This window comes from Pleurodeles waltl, chromosome 1_2 (genome assembly GCF_031143425.1).
Source record: "Pleurodeles waltl isolate 20211129_DDA chromosome 1_2, aPleWal1.hap1.20221129, whole genome shotgun sequence".
Classification (NCBI taxonomy): Eukaryota; Metazoa; Chordata; class Amphibia; order Caudata; family Salamandridae; genus Pleurodeles; species Pleurodeles waltl.
In genome coordinates, this window is record NC_090437.1 from 708,294,075 (window position 1) to 708,313,465 (window position 19,391).

Consider the following 19,391-nt stretch of genomic DNA (forward strand, 5'->3'; position numbering starts at 1 on the left):
GACCCAAGTTCGCCAGAGGATGTAGGCTGTTGCAACTGCCATGCTACTTGTCATTGGTTAACATTACTGCCTGTGGTGGACTGGGGCCAATGGCGATGACCATCGGTCCAGTATGTGGTGGCTGTGACCCCCATTTTCTGCAGCTGTGCTCACTTGACTCCTGATACTGTTGCTAGCAAGACCTCCACAAACTGAGCTGCTGTGTACTGTCTCTGGGAGCCATCATGCCACATCCCTCAGGTGATAGTGCCTCAGTCTTCACACCAGAAGAGCTAGAGAAGCTTGTGGCGGAGGTCCTACCCCTGTATGAACAGCTATATGGGGCACCAGAGGAGCAGGTGAGCCCAATTCCATAGTCATGTGTGAGAGTTGTTACATGTGACAATGACTCGTTCAAGTATACCAGTGAGGAAGTTATTGCATGCAGAGAGCAGAAAGTGAAAGCGTGTGAGCAGAGAGGATGGGTATGTATGGGCACTTGGTGAGTCAGATGTATATTGGCCACTGCCTTCTGTCTGTGTCATCCATGCAGCTGTACGCCCATCAGAAGGAAGGGATCTGGCGTGCCATCGCCAAGCAAGTGCAGGCCCTGGGGGTCCACATCCGACAGAGCACCCATTGTCGCACACGGTGGGAGGACCTGAGACGCTGGGCACGGAAGACCGCAAAGGCCCAGCTGGGGATGTCCTCCCAACGAGGGAGGGGTGCCCTTTGGAGCCTAACCCCCTAATGGCTTGCATTTTGGCAGTGGCCTACCCTGAGCTGCCTGAGCATTTGAGGGCAGCACAGCAGCAACAGGGGGTGAGTACTGACTGTATCCTGGGACTTGGTTATGATTGTATGGTGTTAGCTGTCTCAATGTAGCGTATATGGTAATGTAGTCAGTGCAACATGTATGTAGACTAGTGGACATGGATAGTATCCACCAGGACTGAGTATTAGTTTTTTATGTGTTTTCATGCTTTGCTGTCAGTGGATGTACATCTCCTATATCAAGACATCTCCATGTCTGCCTGTGGAGATGGTCAAATGACAATGGCACATGTGTGACGCCATCCTGACTTTTACATGGATGTTAGCCTGTGTTATACATTACCCATTGCATATGACCTGGTCCATCCATCAGTACTGGAGCATTAGTGGCTCTAAGGTGTCAGTCCACTCCCATCTGTATTGCACACCTGTATTAGCAACTGGGTGACTCTCATTTTTCTGTAGACATCAAGTACTGTTACTGGTATTTACTCCGTGTGTGGCAGCCATGACATTTACACCACTGATACGGGCTGTATGGGACTGGACTTATGGCTTGGTAGTTATATCACCATATGATGTTCATCTTCTATCTATGGGGTACGTGAAGGTTGCAACAGTAGGATAAATTGAATCGGGTGTTTGATTTGGTATGATTACAGTCATCATGCATTTTAATGTGCTAGACTTGTGGGGATGTGACATTGAACCCAATGGGATAGTACAGGAGGTGGTAAGTGCCTAGGCAGATCTCACCATTGACAATATGTAATGTAAATGCCATGTATGCTAATGCCCTGGCAATTACAGTGCAACATATCTTATCTGCAGCCTACATCATGTATCAATGGTTATATTGGGGGCACATCTGATGGAGTGGAACAATGACATATACCCTTGGCCTAGCTAAAATGGTTGACTTGGACAGGATTCAGTATTGTATGACTTGTGAGATGTAGGTGTGAAATATGTGTTGCTTCTTATGTCATGAAGCAGCCCTATGTAGTTGTGGGATCTGTTGTCAGTGCTATTGCTGTCATGTTGGTCCATGTGTGTATAATGCTTACTTGTCTTCTGGGGGGCGTGGCTAGCGGCTGATGAAGCCGCACGCTTAGGGAAGAGCTCTGGGGCGGCAAGCGGGGCCCGGCCCGCTTAATACCACCGATCGGCACTCGGAAATCGGGGCTGGCCGCAGTCAACAGCGCCGCAGGACTCCTGGATCACAAAGGGACCCTCGCGGACTCGAATCCAGCTTAGAGGGCTGCGCAAAGTGATTCTTCCTACCGCGGACGCCAAAACAAAATGGCGGCTGCGACTGTCTGAGCGAACGGCGGACCTGCGACGAGGAGCAGAGAAGCCGGAGCAGGGGCTGCAGGGTCCGGAGGACAGTTGCCGATTAGCGGGACCATCGGATGCGGGCGATCCCCCCAGCTGAGCAGAGGAGGAACCGGTGAGTAGGGGGGTGGCAGAGCGGGAGGAGCTGCAGCCCCTCACCTGGTCGCGGATCAGGCTCGGGCCCGGTGACTGGAAGCCCCACAAAAGCGGCAAGTGGAGCGGGGGAGCCCCTGACAGGAGAGGGGTGACGGGGGGAGCGCAGAAGCCCCTCCCCCCGCTCCCGCGAAGGCACGTTTCCCAAGGGAACCAAGGCTGGGAGCGCTCCGGCGGCTGAGGTCTACTGAGTGGCGAGAAGGGTCAGGGGCAACTTGATTATCAAAACCCCACCCACCACCAACCGACAAGGCCTGAGAGACCCCACCCCCACAACGTTGAACATCAAGAGGAGGGGGAAAAGAGGGGAAGAGGCCAGAAAACATGATCTGCAGGCTAACGGGGAGAGCACGGAGGTGCAGGGGCACAAGACCAACCCCATAAAGACAACCTACTGGTCCGGACCTCGAGAGGGGGCTCTCCGGCGCTGAGGGCCCCTTACCAGGCTCGAGGACAGACAGTGAAAAGAGGAATGAGTGCAGACACTCCTTCAGAAGCCTTTGAAAAGACTAGAACTGCCTGAAGGGATCACCAAAACAAAATGAAATAGCAGCCAACAAGTAAAAATTGGAGAAGCACCACCTAGGCAGCCCCCGCAACATAGAAACAACAGGAGTGAAGAAACCCCGCAGCTAGGAAAAGTATAGGGCCCTCGCGTTTTCAGCTTGAATGGGAAAAGTGACCGAAGGCACCCCTGACTCTGTCCTCGTCTTCCGTTCTTTCTGCAACACCGGGGTCCACGACCTCCCCACCACGCCCACTCCCCGAGAAAAGGTGATGAGCCCTAAAGACTCTGAAGAGACCCCCCAAACCCACAACGTCTAATCTAACAACTCCTCTAACAATGGGGAAAACCAAAAAACGCGAGGTGCACAACCAGGGAGAAACCACAAGCGCTAAACCCACTAACCACCCACAAAATCATACCCCCAGATGATTCGTCACTACAGGAAACAACACTGGACACGGTTCTTCTGGCCATTAAAGATTCTCGCGAAGAACTAGAGAAGAAAATAGATAACTTAGCAACGGACCTTACACTACTGAGAGATGACCATCGCAAATTAAAGGAGAGAGTAGGAACCAACGAAACATCGCTCACCGTGGTGACTTTAACACAAAAATCAACAGCTACTGAACTCATGGCTTTCGCCTCCCGCATCAAAACCTTAGAAACCAGAGCAGAAGATGCTGAAAATCGTGCACGCAGGAGTAACCTCAGGCTAGTTCGGATACCAGAGCAAACCGAAACGTCTGCAGACAGTATGGAATCCTTTTTAGAAAACTGGATTAAGGCCACAGTGGCCCCGGAGGGCCTCTCAGCATTCTTTGCAATAGAAAGAGCACATAGGGTACCTGGCAGAAGGCCATCCCCAGGAGCTAGACTGCGACCTATAGTGGCTAAATTACTACATTACAAAGACAGAGACTATATTCTCTCACAAAAACGTCAACTCGGAGAGATCACATGCAACAACCAACGGATCATGATCTTCCCAGATTTCACCAAGGAAACGCAAGCACAAAGGGCCTCCTTTAATGACTCCAAATGTGCACTACGTGAGAAGGGCATAAAATATGCAATGCTCTTCCCAACCAAGCTCAGGGTGGAACACGATGATAAAACGCACTTCTTTACATCGCCGCAACTAGCATGGGAATGGATGCAATCCTGGAATATATCCATTCTGACCCATCCCTCTAAAACCCCACGCTAACCGGGTGGGAAAAGTAGCAGCTCCTCCAAACAAACCACGGAAGCAGCCCCCCCGAGGCACCTATCCCTCCGCGAGATGGGAAACGGGGTAGAAGCAGCGGCAGCCTTAAGCGGGGGAACAAGCCCTCAACCACAAACTCCGGAAAATGCATCGGATCTCGACTCAGACTGTGGGAGTTCCTCAACATCGCCTGACACCTTAACAAGTCTGCCTAAAATCACACTAGGTACCGCAGAGGAGATTATCTAACCACTAGCTTCAAAGATTAAGATCTGTGTGAGTACTAACATGACTCTTGCCGATGCATATAAGACACCAAGCAGAGTCCCCTTCAACCCTGTCGATAGATTCAGCTTATTATGTATACTTTTCTGGGACCTAGATATAACATAGCCGGGCCCCGGGAGAAGCACCCACCTATAGGACTTTAAATTAAGAATGTTTATGGTTTGGACGGGGAAAGTTCTGGCTACCGGTCCTGGGGGATGGGAGTTGGGATTTAAATTTGTTCTTATAGTTAGAGGGGTTTACATCGCACCAGTCATCCACGAACCTAACAACTCTCGCCATCATTCCTCAACAAACTAACAGAAGATTTGACCAGCGTTCCGCATCCGCCAATAGTTACCAATTTAAAACTCATAGTTCATTGCTGTAGTCTACAAAATGATAACATGGAACGTTAGAGGCTTAAATAACATGTCCCAACGGTATAAAGTGTACAGCTACCTCAAACATAGAGGGGCACATATAGCTCTATTACAAGAAACACATCTACTAGAACAGGAAGTCACAGCACTCAAAAAAAGATGGAGAGGCCAAATATTTGCCACTAACTACTCAGCATTTGCTAGGGGGGTATTAATATGGATCTGACCAGGGGTGCCATTCCAGGCACTACTAACAACAATTGATAAAGAGGGGAGATATGTGGTGGTCAGGGGAAGGCTGGATGGAAAAGAAGTGACAATTGGAGGCCTCTATGCGCCGAACTCAGACCAAAAAGAATTCTTAGATAAGCTATCACGAGAACTAGGCCCGACCCTCACAGGACCAAAAATACTTGGTGGGGACTTCAATTGCATAGCCAATACGCACTTAGACAGATACCACCCCCCCTTACAACACACGCAAACTCAAAAATCTGCCAAATATTTCGCGGAATGGCAACAACACTGGCAATTAGAAGACTGTTGGAGACAATATAACCCACTAGACAGAGACTACTACTATTATTCGATAACACATGATCTACACGTTAGACTAGATACCTTTCTGGTTTCCCAGGAACCTCAACATATTGTAGTAACAGCCGAATACCTAAGTCGCACTATATCGGATCATAATCCCCTGATGATCTCACTGGCGTGGGGTGGGGAAAAAACAGCAATCCCCACCTGGCAAATGAGAACAGAGGCACTCGAAGACGAAGCATTCAAACACACTTTACACCAAAACATTGAGGAATTTTTTTCACTAAACAAAGGGTCAACATCTTCCAGAGCCCTAGAATGGGAAACCTTCAAAATAATGACAAGGGGTAACTGCACGGGCGAGAGTATTGGGGTCTGAAAATCAATCGAAACTGAACTAAAAAAACTGGAGGACTCCCTCAGAGAAACTGAACGCAAGCACCCAACACATCCCGAACTGCTATCCCTCCTGAATGAAACGAAAACTAAAATAACCGAATCTAACTCAAGATTGTCCTGCTTTGACTACAAGCAGCATTTGAACAAACAACAAGCAGAGGGCGACAAAGAAGGGGCCCTGCTAGCATGGCTTGCTAGGCCCCATAAACAACAAATTGCCATAGTTGAGATCAGGACACTCACAAATGGTAGTATACATGGTCAAAGGGAAATAAACACCTGTTTCCTCAACTACTCAACCCTTTACGCCCCTCCAGCGGACACTATCAGTAACATCCAGGTCCAGGAATTAGAGACACTCACCCTCCCCAAATTAGATATAGAGGACAGTCAGGCACTAGCCGCGCCTATCTCAATCACAGAAATTAAAACAGCAATACAGGGCATGGCTAGAGGTAAAGTCCCAGGAACGGATGGACTCCAAATGGAGTTTTATTCGTTGTACCAAGACCTTTTAGCCTGGCATAACAATAGTCTGCCCCAATCAACTAATGAGGCCATAATGATCCCCCTACTAACACCAGATAAACCACCCACGGACGTTCGCTCCTACCACCCACTATCCATGTTAAGCCTAGATTATAAAATATTAAGCCGAATACTGGCAAATAGACTGTTACCACACATGACGTCACTAATCCACCAAGACCAGGCAGGATTCATCCCACAACGCAGCACAGCGCAAAATATTAGACGCTTAGTTTCAATACTACACGCCATGCCCTCAACTACAACAATACCTCAAGCAGCGATAATATCAGTAGACATAGAAAAAGCCTTTGATGGCCTACGGTGGGACTACCTGGAACTGGTTATGCTAAAACTAGGGCTAGGGGAGGGTTTCATGTGCTGGACAAGGCTACTCTTTACCAACCCCACAGCGAGAGTACGCACAGGTGGCATCATTTCCGACTCATTCCCAGTGGGCAGGGGGACCAGACAAGGCTGCCCACTATCTCCCCTCCTGTTCGCTATGGCAGTGGAGCTCCTTGCACAAACAGCAAGGTCAAGGAGGCACTATGAGGGTATACCGATCAACAATCAAACACACCTCATAGCACTATATGCAGATGACATGCTACTATTTCTTAAAAAGCTGGACGCAGGTTTACCAGGAGCAATAGACATGCTAGAAAGTTTCGGTAAGGCTTCTGGTCTCCGAATTAACTGGAGAAAGTCCACCATCTTTCCACTAACGGCTGACACTCCTGAGCCCGCGGATACCAGAGGCCTCCCCTGGTCCCCGAATACATTTAAATATTTGGGGGTCAATATATACCATAAAGTAAAAGATCTCCCAGAGGGAAATGTACTGAGAGCTATTAGAGGACTCAAAGCCAATATGCAATTCTGGAACACATTTCCCCTGACTGTCTTTGGGAGAGTTGCCTTGCTAAAAACAATAGCCCTGCCCAGGCTATTATACTATTTCTCCACCATCCCCCTAATAATCCCAAAAAGAGTATTCAAAAACATAGACTCCCTAATTGTGAATTTTATATGGGGGTCAAACAGACGTAGAATCGGACTTAGCACACTCCAGGGGCCCACCTCTGAGGGCGGATTAGCTGCACCAAACTTAGAGATTTACTACTGGGCAGGGCAACTACAATGGATAGCAAGGGTAATCAGCGAGTTCCTAAATACAAACAACTCACGGACCTTATTAAACTGTCCTCTAGAAAACATTTTAACCATTTTACTGAACCCCAAAAAACCAACACAACAGCTCCCATTAGAATGGGAGGCGCCTAGACATTGCTGGGACCAATTCCTAAAACGCACGCGCACAAGAACCCCCTATACACCTGAGATCCCCCTAATAGCTCTAAATCTCATCCAAGGGGACACATTATAGTACACACTAGCAAAATGATAAAGTATAACATCACTAACATTGGGAGATTTGTTCAGCAATGGTAAACTCTGCGATTACATGGAATTACAAGAATGGTTCAATCTCCCCTCTGGCTTGTTCCTCACCCACACTGCCTTAATCTACACTGTTCAAAGGCTATGGGGCACAAAATCAAGTGAACCAGACATACATGAAGGCTGCCACCTCCTCTGCACAATGGGAGACCAGAAAGGGGTAGTATCGAGAATATATAAATCCCTACAAAGCGGCACCTGTCTACCATTGAACAAACTTAGATCCAAATGGCAGACTGATCTAGTAGCCTAGAGGATACTCAATGGACCAGAATCACCTCCCATATTTACTCCGTATCCAGGAACGCAAGGTTCAAATTGATAAACTTATACATTTGCCATAGAGCTTACTCGACCCCACAATTACTAACCAAATTTTACAATACAAATAATTCTAAATGCCCCCGATGTGAAGAACTATTGGCAGACCTTCTGCACATGTTTTGGAACTGCCTGAAAATTAACTTGTACTGGACAGAAGTGTTCAGGAAAATTACCTCCAGCACAGAAAGGGCAATCTCGCCCACCCCAATAGTTGAAATACTGGGGGATTTCCCTCACCCCTCAGCACAAAAAATATCCAATAGGTTCATAGATCTGGCGCTAATACTAGCAAAGAGAAAAATTACTTCTCATTGGAAAGACCCGGGAGGTCCCCTAGTGGACAGATGGCAAAATGCATTAGTGAAATGGGCCGAAATCGAGAGAACGGTACTACTGAAAGAAGCACTGCAAGGTCAAAGACCTAGAGACAACGGCAAACACTGGGACGCACTGCTGGACAATTTAAAGACGATGGATGCCTCCACTTCAGAGGATAATACATCTGACTCAGAATCAGACTCCGTGCAGTCAACAACTATTACGACATAATATACACTAACGAACACCGACTTATCGCCCGGCAGCAGATGAAAGTTGTAATAAGAATAATGGATGACGGACTAAATGCGAGATGGGGAGAGGGGGGTTAGAACACACAGTTGGGACTAATTTAGTATCTGTATTTGTTATGTGACATAATCCTTTGTTAAAAGCAACAAAAGATATATAAAACAAAAATGCTTACATGTCTTTTCCATCTGATATGTGTGTTGTGAGGACTTAGGCACAGGTGTTCACTTGTCAGGACTGTTGTGAGTGATGGTGGTGTCATCATGTTGTGAAGTCCAACTAGTGATACTGCATGTCCGGTGGAATTGTGTGTGGACCATGATATGTGTGTGTTCCTGATGTTCATATAATCACTAAAGGTGTGGGGTAGTAGGAACTGAAGGTAGGACTAGGTCAGTCTTCATTCAGTGCCCGGTATTAGTTAGGTCGCTTTAGATCCTAAGGTGGGGAAATCATGGTTGGAAAATGTCCAAGCAAGGGGGTGCTGTGTTGTCCTACAGGGGGAGGGGGGACTTCCCTTTTTTTTTTTGCAGATCCAGGGTACCTCGATGGGGAGTACTTTCGCACCGAGCCTGGCATGCCTATACGTGGATCACTTCGAGAAAGAAATGGTCCTCACTGAAGAGAACCCATATGTCAACCATATCAGGCTATGGAAAAGATACATCGATGACATCCTGATTATCTGGAGAGGCACAAGGGAAGAAGCAACCATCTTCGTCACTTGGCTAAACACCTTGAATCCCTTTCTAAGATTTACAGCCACGCTGGGTGACCCGGCGGTCTCCTTTCTTGACCTATTAATAACTGAAAGAAATGGCTCCCTTGTAACAGAAGTATATTATAAACCTACTGATCGAAACACTCTCCTTCAGTTTCAGAGCTTCCATCCACGCTCCCTCAGGGAAAACCTCCCAGTGGGCCAGTATCTCCGTCTTCGGCGGAATTGTACCGAACTAACGGACTACAAAAAGCATGCTCAACAACTCACTAACAAACTTCGAGCAAGAGGATACCCGGACCACCTATTGAGGAAAGCCGACAAACGTGCCAGTGTGAGCCCTAGGGAGACTCTACTGTATCCTAGCAGCAGAACCAGTAAGGGAGACCCATTGATCTGTGTGACCACGTTCAACCCAGCGTCCAATATGATCAAAAAGATAATAAATGAAGTCTGGAAAATCCTCACTTCCGGGGGTCTTCCCTTCCAGATCCCAATGAATACCTACAGAAAGGCAAAAAGTATCCGGGATATGATCGTACATACCCGCCCACGGGTAAACCCCACCACAAGTAGACAAAGGACCCTCTGGGACCTTCCTCCCCCTAAAGGACACTTTCCATGCGGCAGCTGCAGTGTTTGCGCATTCACCAAGAAAACCCTCACACTTGACTTGGGACTACAAACACCCTGGGAACATAGACAATTAACAAACTGCAACAGCAAAAATGTGGTGTATATGATCACATGCCCCTGTGACAAGAGATACATCGGGATGACGACAAGAAGAGTGGGCACACGCATCTGCGAACATAGGAGCACCATCCGTTGCAAAAGAGATGCCACAAGACTCACCGAGCACTATATCTCCAGTAATCATCATCCTGATCACATGCAATGGGTGGTGTTGGACCAATTAAAATCCACAACAACCAATGCCAAACACAAACTCTTACTATATGAACAGAGGTGGATATGGAGGCTGCAAACGGACACTAGAGGATTGAATGACAATATCCAGTGGTCGGCTTTAGGCTGATGACCAGATACCAATATGGTTCCTTCCCCATATGAGATCCCCTCTAAGCACATAAATTGTAGGAGATAACTTCGCTGATGATCCCGCATTTCATGGGCCCTGTAATGCCCCACTGTGGGATTCACTACCCAGCATCCTTGTTGTTTTTGACCTGGGTAGCAATCCTACCAACCAGAGTAGTTTCCCCGACCCCTGCTATCTAAGCTATTGTCGCTCCCCCCTTCTAACACCTTTTCTTTTCCCTCTTCCGCACATATCTCTTCAGTCTCCTCCCCCCTTTTTTTCTTCCCCCCCTCACAAACCCCTTTCCCCCCCCCCCCTTTGCTCTTTTTATGTTTCTCTGCCCCTTCCCCTTTTTCCCTATGTTGGTTTTTTCCTTTTCTCCGTTCTGCCGTTTCTTTTCTCTTGCTTTTGTCCCGCCTCCTCTCCCTTCTTTTCTTTTCTCCTTCTTCCTTTTTCCCTGTTCCTTGCTCCCCCCGTCTTGCCCCTTCTTTTAAGCTCTCTTTTGTTTCCCTCCCCTCCCCCCCCCTCTACTTATTCCTAGTGTCTTGTCTCAATCTCCCAGAGTCCCGTGGGCTTGCATGACGCGCTGCGCTTCCCGCGACGCGTCATTGAAGGACGCTCCCCGCGCTCGCCAGCCGTGCCGCGGAGGAAGTGCACTGCTGCACTGCATCATTTTCAAGCGCGTTCCACCCCGCGGGACTCTGTCCATCAGAGGTCCCGCTGGATTACCGCGGGCTATCGCGCTCCACCAGGGCCTTGCAGCCCTCCAGGCTTCCGTACCGGCGCAGCCCCCGAGTGGGCGCGGCCGGTTTTTGGGCGTGGCAGTAATACCCTCCACGAGTCGGGACGCTTCCATACCAATACGCCCGACACACCTGATAGTCTTTTCATTGGATTCCGCCCCCAGCCTCCCCAGCCTCATACCGATTGGCTGTTGGTCTACATAAATATCAGACCAGCCCTCCAGTCAGTACCAGAGCGGCCTGGCTCCGGCATGTAGGTACCCCCCATGGTATTCCCTTTGGAGTGGTAAGTGTGGGCCTCCTTGGCCCTTTGGATTCTTCTTTTAATCTCTGTTTTCCCTCTCTTTGGTAGCCTTGAACTCCCCTTTGACCTGGCTTCCAACTTTTTTCCTTTCTTCATCTTTTTTTCCCCTTTTTTTCTTCCCTTAGTCTCAAGCTTGGTCCCCTTGTCTTTCTTTACTTCCCTCCCTTGGTCTCCTACTTTCCTTAAGGCTCTGTGCGCCCCTATTCTATTTCTGTCTCTTTCCTTCTTCCTTGCTAAACCCTTAATCTCCTCAGAGTGTGACTACAAGGAAAAACCCCACCCCGGCACTAGCCAGACCAGAGGCAAATCGCCCCATACCCCGGGGTAATTCACATTTGCATGCGTGTGTGATTGCCTTTTACATTTTTTCACCTATTGCTGTGTGCTGTGCAGTGGTTTGCCACTTTTTTCACTCTGAATATATTCTGAATAAATTGTGGTGTATTTATTATCTATCACAGACCTACCCCACCATGAACTACTCGTTCAGGTAGGCCATACATTATTCACTTTGAGCACCCCACTTACTGCGTGTGCTCCGACCCTGACGAATGCCCCTGACCTACCAGCACCTAGTGAGGGCAGAAACATGTTGGTCATACGTTTTTCTTTTTAGACTCCAAGAGACATTATTCTCCAACGAGCCTCTCCCCCTTGTTTTTAGTCTTACCAGCACGCACCATCATTAAAACTAGCAGTAGCTACTGGTGACATGTTTGGTAATTTTATTATTCACCCCTTCTGGATCTATGTAACTATCCAGTCAGTTTAATTTCAGCACTCCCTCTGGTTCTTTTAACCAAGAGGTTGAGTCCGCCCAAGTAGTACCATCTTACCTGGGTGGGGCTAGGTGGTCATATGATGAAGCAAGAGACTATTATGTGTGCGAGACCACCTAGTCCGTAAGGGAAATCCCCCCTCCCCCTGTAGGACAACACAGCACCCCCTTGCTTGGACATTTTCCAACCATGATTTCCCCACCTTAGGATCTAAAGCGACCTAACTAATACCGGGCACTGAATGAAGACTGACCTAGTCCTACCTTCAGTTCCTACTACCCCACACCTTTAGTGATTATATAGATTTCTTTAGGTAGGCGGTGTTGGCTAGCAACATTCCCAGTGCTCTCCTTTTGTGTACTTGTTCCTGATGTTCATCAGTTGTGACACTGCAGTCAGTGATAGAGCATGGATGTGTTATGTGTGCAATTTGGGCCATTGTAGTTGCACTTAGTTGTATCAATAGTGGTGGTTTAAATGGGTTTGGTGTCTGCAGATCTTCATCTGTGATTGGGTCTGATCTATCACATGAATGGGCCCCAGCCTTGTATTCTACACATCAGATGTCACCTGTATGGGTGTCCGACTTGTAGGGGCTACATCAGTTATCAGTTCACTATTGGAATCTCTGTACAGAGTGTCATGTCAGCCATGTTATGTGACTGGCATGTACTGTGTGAGTGCAGTCGTCTTCACTCTCATGGAACTTGACAAAGTTCATGGACTGATCAGATGTTGTAACTGTACAGGCCTGATGTGTTTTGTTCAGTCACCTGCACTTTCAACAAGTGACAGGAGTATGGAGAGGTATGATGAGGATTCAGGTAGTCATTTGTACTTCAGCCAGGGCATGATGTGCATGCAAACATGGCTTTGGTGGTCATGATATGGATGACTCCAGTCATGATGACTTACTTGGATGTGGGCGTGAGAGTTGGCAAACAGGGGTGGGTAAAAGTGACTTGTTGTGACATGATGGCGGATATGTGTATTTGCACCAGAGATAGCCTAGCCAGAATGTGTATTTCTACAGATGTGCATGTCAAAATGTGTATATGTGAGGTATATGTTGACCCTCTCTCCCCCTCTCACTCCCTCTCCCTCCCTCCCTCTCTTTCTTTATTTATGTGCATCAGCATTGGCAAGAAAAGGAGACGTGCATAGGTGAGTGGGGATGCTGCGGGCCACAGGACCAGGATTGCTGCTACCAGCGACAAGGAGGGACCCAATGGCACGGAGGGTGAGGGAAGTGCCACGGGGGAGACTGGATCTTCAACATCATCCTCAAAATCCTCCTCCAGTGGACACTCCCTGGTGGGGGCGGACCCTTCTGGGATCACTCCAGCACCATCTTTGTCCACCACCCCGCTTACTAGCAACGTCCTCCCTGTAGATCCCAACCCAGTTGTCCATGTCCGCTCCCCCAAGCGGGTGGCATCTCCTTTGCTGCAGGCACCTCTGCCCCTGCCCCAGTCAGCCCTGCTGCCCTCAGTGAGGAGGCTATTGACTTTTATGTGGGTCAGTTGACCATCATGAATGCCATCCAGGGACTGACAGCTCAAGTCCAGCAGAGCAATGTATTCCTGGAGGGCCTTCACAGTGCACTGCCTGGCCTACAGAGATCCTTTCAGGCTCTGGTCTCCACACTGATGGCAGCCAGTTACCCTTTATCTACCGTCCCCCCTCCACCTACCTCTTCCCAATCTCTAACCCCTCTTCCCAAACCCAGATAAAGCACACAGACATACAAGGATGCACCCACCTCAACATCCAAGGCAACAGCTGACAAACACAAGCACCACAAGACCCACCACCGGCATGCACACAGACAACATCCACCTGCAGACACACCAACATCCACTACCTGTACAAACTCCCCCACCACCCAACCTTCACAGACACTATACCAGATACACCTGCAGATACCACACCAACATTCACTGATACAGCCACAACTCCTATCCTACCCACAGTCAGCACAATAGCGGACCTTCAGACATCCACCCCAGTCACCACATCTGCGACTACCGACACCCCCACATGCAGCACATCGTCCATACCTGCAGACAATACCCCAACAGACAGTCACCCATCCAGCATGGCATCTCCCAGCACCTCTTCTCTTCCTCCTCCCAAGACGCATAAACACCCACACTCTCCCACCCAACAGACACCCAGCACCCACAAGCATTCCTCGGATGCACATGCACCCAAGACATCCACCAAGACACCTCCTACAACCACTCCCTCTCCCTCCACTCCCAAACCCTTTTGCCATGACCACCCCTTTGTGTCTAAAAAGCTGTTCCTCTCTGAGTTTTTCCTCTTTCCTACTCCTCTCCTACCCCCTGATACCCCCAAACGATCTGTGCCCCTCCCCAAATCCAGCACTTCCACCTCCAAGTCCTCCCCTTCCCCCTGCTAGTGCCCATGCCCCTGCCAAGAAGTCAACCCTCCCAAGTGTTCCCACCCATCCTCTAAAGCTCGCCCTAAACTCCCCCTTCCAATCCCAATCCCAAGCCCAATGACCCCCCTCCCAAACCAAAGTCCAAACACCCCTCCACGCACCCCTCCGTAATCCCTGAGTTGGCTGTCTGCCCCCTTGATGCCCCTACCCTGTGGAGGCCATATAGCAGTCAGGAGTCATGTAGGTGTACACAGAAGTGCCATCTGTGCATTTTGCACTTGCCAAATTGCACTGGCCTATGGTATTTTATCCTGTACATAGTTGTTTTTATAATGATATATTTACATATTTAATATATCTGGGCCAACCAATTGTTGGTTCCATGGTAACATATTTGTCCTGCCTTTCTTTCGACATGACTGTTTTGTTCTTGCCTGCTTTGCTTTGTGTGTGAGTGACATGTGTGTATGTTGGTTGTGTTAGTTGTTGTGTCTGTTGTGACAGCATGTGTGGGTGTGGTCCTGGTATTTGTTCAGCTGTGATTGCTGTGTATTGTGTGTTTTACTTGTTTGTGTTTAGAACATGTATGTATGTTGATGTTTTGTGTATTGTTTGTGTTGACATGTGTAATGGTGGTATTGTGTGCCCTTGTGTGGTTGTTGTGTATGTGTGTGTGTGTGTGTGGTGACGGGTATGTCTGACCCGTTGTGTGGTGTGTTTTCGAAGGTATGACGTATGCTTCGTTGTATGGCTGTGTGATTGTGTCTATTGGTTGTCAAGTGTTGTTACGTGTTGTTGAATGTATGCAATGTCTGGTGGAGGTGTGTATTGTTGTTGTTTGAGACAGCCTTTATGTAGTTGCAGTTGTGGTGTTGTTGTGTAATTCGATGGTGTTGTGTATTGTTGTGTTTGACTGTGCTGGTGCTGTATGTCTGTGAGTTGGTATGTGTATTGTACGTGTGTGTTGGCTGTGGTGTGTGTAGTATGTGTATGCGTCTGTATATGTGGCTGTGTGTGAATGTGCGTATGGGTGTGAGGTTACCCTTCCCGGATGTGTATGTTGTGTGTGTGTGGGTATTTTGGGTTTTCCCGAAAGTGTCAGGTAGGTGTGTGTATTCACAGTTGTTGTTGTCATTGTCGCTGCAGTTCAGGTTCCATGGCGGCTCCAGTCAGGTACGTGTTCCAGAAGGTGAGTGTCTCCTTTTATACAGTTGGTTTCCACCAGGGTTTCATGGTAGTGCAACTGTGGCAGAAGTCTAGGCGGTGTGCAGCCTCGTAATCTGTCCAGTGTGAACAATGTTTCTGCCAGCCTGAAGGTGCCCACCATTGTCCGTGGCAGCCTGACCGCACTGGCGGTGCAGGCGGTTGATTGTCTGTATTCTGTTGGGAAGACCGCCATGGTCATAATTTGGTGGTGTTCTCCGCTGGCCTGTTGGTGGTACGACTGTCACCACCAACATGGCGGTCCTTGGACCGCCAAAGTCGTAATGACCCTCTATAGTCTTACCAAACAGCTCTTTGATCTGTTCCTAGTTTGTAGCACAGTTTGCTTTTAAAAAAAAAAAAAAACATCAATAGGAGTACCGAATTGAAATAATCTAGCAGTATGTATGTTTAATCAGCGGCGGCAGCTGCAAATCTCAAGGGGAGGGGCAGGTGGGGGATAACAGGGGACAATAAATAATAATTAAAAAATCAGTAATGGTAATTTGTTTTTTTAAACGTACCTTTGCCGACGCCGCAGGCTGCCTTGCATTTCTCTTCTGATGATGGTGTCCCAGCATTTACTGGGACACCAGCACAGGTTCCCCTTGCAATCCTGGCACTGCTCTAATGCTATTCCTCTGAGTGGCTTGTTCTACTGCTCAGACACTTCATGGGTGTCTGTGCAGTTTTTCTAACATAGCTGTGTAACACAGCCGCATTGGAGCAACATAGGTGTGTGTGTCAGTTTGGCTGGCCTAAGAAAGCTGACCAAACTAACATGTGCACTTAGTGCACTGACTTCACTCACTGTTCTTCCCCCTCCCACGGACCAGCCCCACCCCTCCCTTCACACGCTGGATCAGTTGAGCCAGCAGCTGAAAAATAAAACAAAATATAATTTTCTTTTTCTGCTTCTGGCTCTTAGCTAGTGGGGCTATGCTCCTTTGCCATTGCGAAGGAGCCGCCCCTGTGTTTAATTCTTTAACCATTGCATAAAAGAATCGAACAGCAGGAACAAAGTCAGAGTTTTCTTCTTTCCTTTACATTTCAAATGAACGATGCCTTTGAGTGGACAATCCCTGCCTGATATACAGAATCATTTATTTACATGTATCACTACTGTGTGCATATAAGTGTTTCCACGTTCTAATAATTCTAACCTAAATTCAAAATATGTATAGCTTCTGTTCATTTAATTTTTTACGTCATGCTTTTTTTGACACATTTTGGTAATGATTGGCAGGCCATGCCGGGGCTGGGCTTACTGGAGGTGCCCTACAAGAGCCAATCACTCTTCTCTACCCATGAAAGGCTGCGGAGGAAGTGGTTTTGCACCAGCGTCAACCAAGACATCAACAGCCTCACCAGCAAGGCTAAGGAGGGGCAACACACTAATGTGCAGTCTGGTGACGAAGTCTGGGGTGGCAGCATGTTTGAGCAGTAACTTGCCACAAACTGCCACGGCCATTTTGTATCTTGCTTCCATTTTCTTACGATAATGGCATTACTCCTAGTCCTACTCCCTCGCCTTCCTTTTAACCAATGAGGCCTCCTGCCTCCCCTCTAGACCCTCCCTTCCCCTTTCAAAAACCCCCCCCACCCTTATCCCCTCCTGTACAAAAACCAAGCCCAAGCTGCAACTCGGACCGTCCGTACCGGGAGGGTGGGAGGGAACGGAAAAGGAAGGCGAGGGAGTAGGACTAGGAGTAATGCCATTATCGTAAGAAAATGGAAGCATTACCTCCCGTCCCTCCCTCGCCTTCCTTTTAACCAATGAGACATAGCAAGAAAACACACAGGAGACGGACATCGAGTTGCAAGACCTTTATTTAATATCCTGCACCAAGAACATCCCAAACATTATCTCATAGAGGATAAGACCCGGTGACCTAACACCGACTCCAAACTACCCAAGTCCGACAGCCTATAATGACGCACAAACGTCGAAGGAGAAGCCCAAGTGGCGGCCCTGCAAATTTCCACCACGGAAGTCCCCTGAAGCTCTGCCACCGTAGCCGCCATGCCTCTGGTAGATCTCCCCTGAATCCCTTGAGGAGGAACCACCTCTTTCAAGGAATAGGCCAACAGAATTAAAGATCGAACCCACCGACTCAAGGAAGCCGTGGAAGGTTTTTCACCTTTGCGAGCCGGACCAAAATTAACAAACAGTGAATCCCCTTTACGAAAAGGAGCCACCACCCGCAGATACTCCAACAAAACCCTGCGCACATCCAACGAATGCAAACGGACCTCCTCCCTTGAGGAGGGATTCGGACAAAATGAAGGAAGGATGACCTCCTGCCGGGAATGGAACGAAGAATTGACTTTTGGAATAAAGGAAGGTACCGGAACCAGAACCACCCGATCGTGAAAAATCTTACAAAAAGGAAAGGAACAAGCCAATGCCCCCAATTCCCCCAACCGACGAGCCGAAGTAATGGCTACCAAAAAGAATGTCTTCAAAGATAGATGGCGCAAATCACAGTCCCCCAAAGGTTCAAAAGGGGGCTCCGTCAACACATCCAAAACCAAGGACAGATCCCATGAAGGAAAAGAACGTACCGGGCGAGGAAATAAATTAACAAGCCCTTGAAAAAATCTCGGCATCAAGCGCCCTTCATCCTGAAGATTACGCCATGGTCCTCTGAATGCCTGAATAGCCGCCCACTGCACCCGAAGAGATGCCACTGACAACCCTAAATGAGCACCGTCCTGCAGGAACTGCATCACCTCAAAGATAGAAGCGCAGGTAGGATCTAACTCACGACTTAAGCACCATGACGAAAACACCTTCCACTGTCTACCATAAGAAAGCAAAGTGGAACGTCTCCTCGAAGCCAGCAATGTAGAACTCAAAGCTACCGGCACCCCCAGACCTGTCAATCCCCGTCGTTCAACTTCCAGGCCGTCAAGTGTAACCTTCTCAATGACCCCAATGGGAGGCAGGGAAACTCCAGGGGAGACGGACAAAGAGGCAGAGGCCACATCCTCCCCTCCGCCATCAGCCTCAACAAGGGGAACCAATTCGCCCTCGGCCAAAGTGGCGCAATTAGGACAACCCTGGACCCCAGATCCCTCACACGTAACAGAAACGCCCTGAGTAGTTGAAAAGGAGGGAACGCATACAAAAGGCCCTGCGGCCAAGGACATGACATCCCGTCCACCTCCCATGCTTGGGGACATCGAAACCGGGAGCAGAAGCGATCCACTTTCGCATTCCCTACTGACGCAAACACATCCAGCACTGGAAGACCCCAAAGCCGAACCAGATGCTGAAACAGAGACTTCCGGAGAGAGAAAAGTTGAGAGGAAGGAATCACTCTGCTCAGCAGATCCGCCCGAACATTCACCACCCCCCGAATGTACGTAGCCCTGAGAGAAGGAACCCACTCCTGAGCCCACACAAAAATCTCCCTGACTAGATTGAACAGAGCCCTTGACCTGGTCCCTCCTTGCCGATTGACATAAGCCTTGGCCACTAAGTTGTCTGTGCGAACCAGAACCGCCGAACCCTTCAGGGAATCCTGAAAATGGACCAGAGCCAGGAATACTGCCCGCAATTCGCGCCAATTCGATGACCGACTCGCCTCCCGAGGGGACCAAAACCCCTGAATCTGAGCCGACCCCATCCATGCTCCCCAACCGGAGAGGCTGGCATCCGTCGTCACCACCACGGGTCTCAGAGGCGATAAAGAAACCCCTATCCTCAGGTGGTCTGCATCCAACCACCATTGCAACTCTCTGTGAATCAA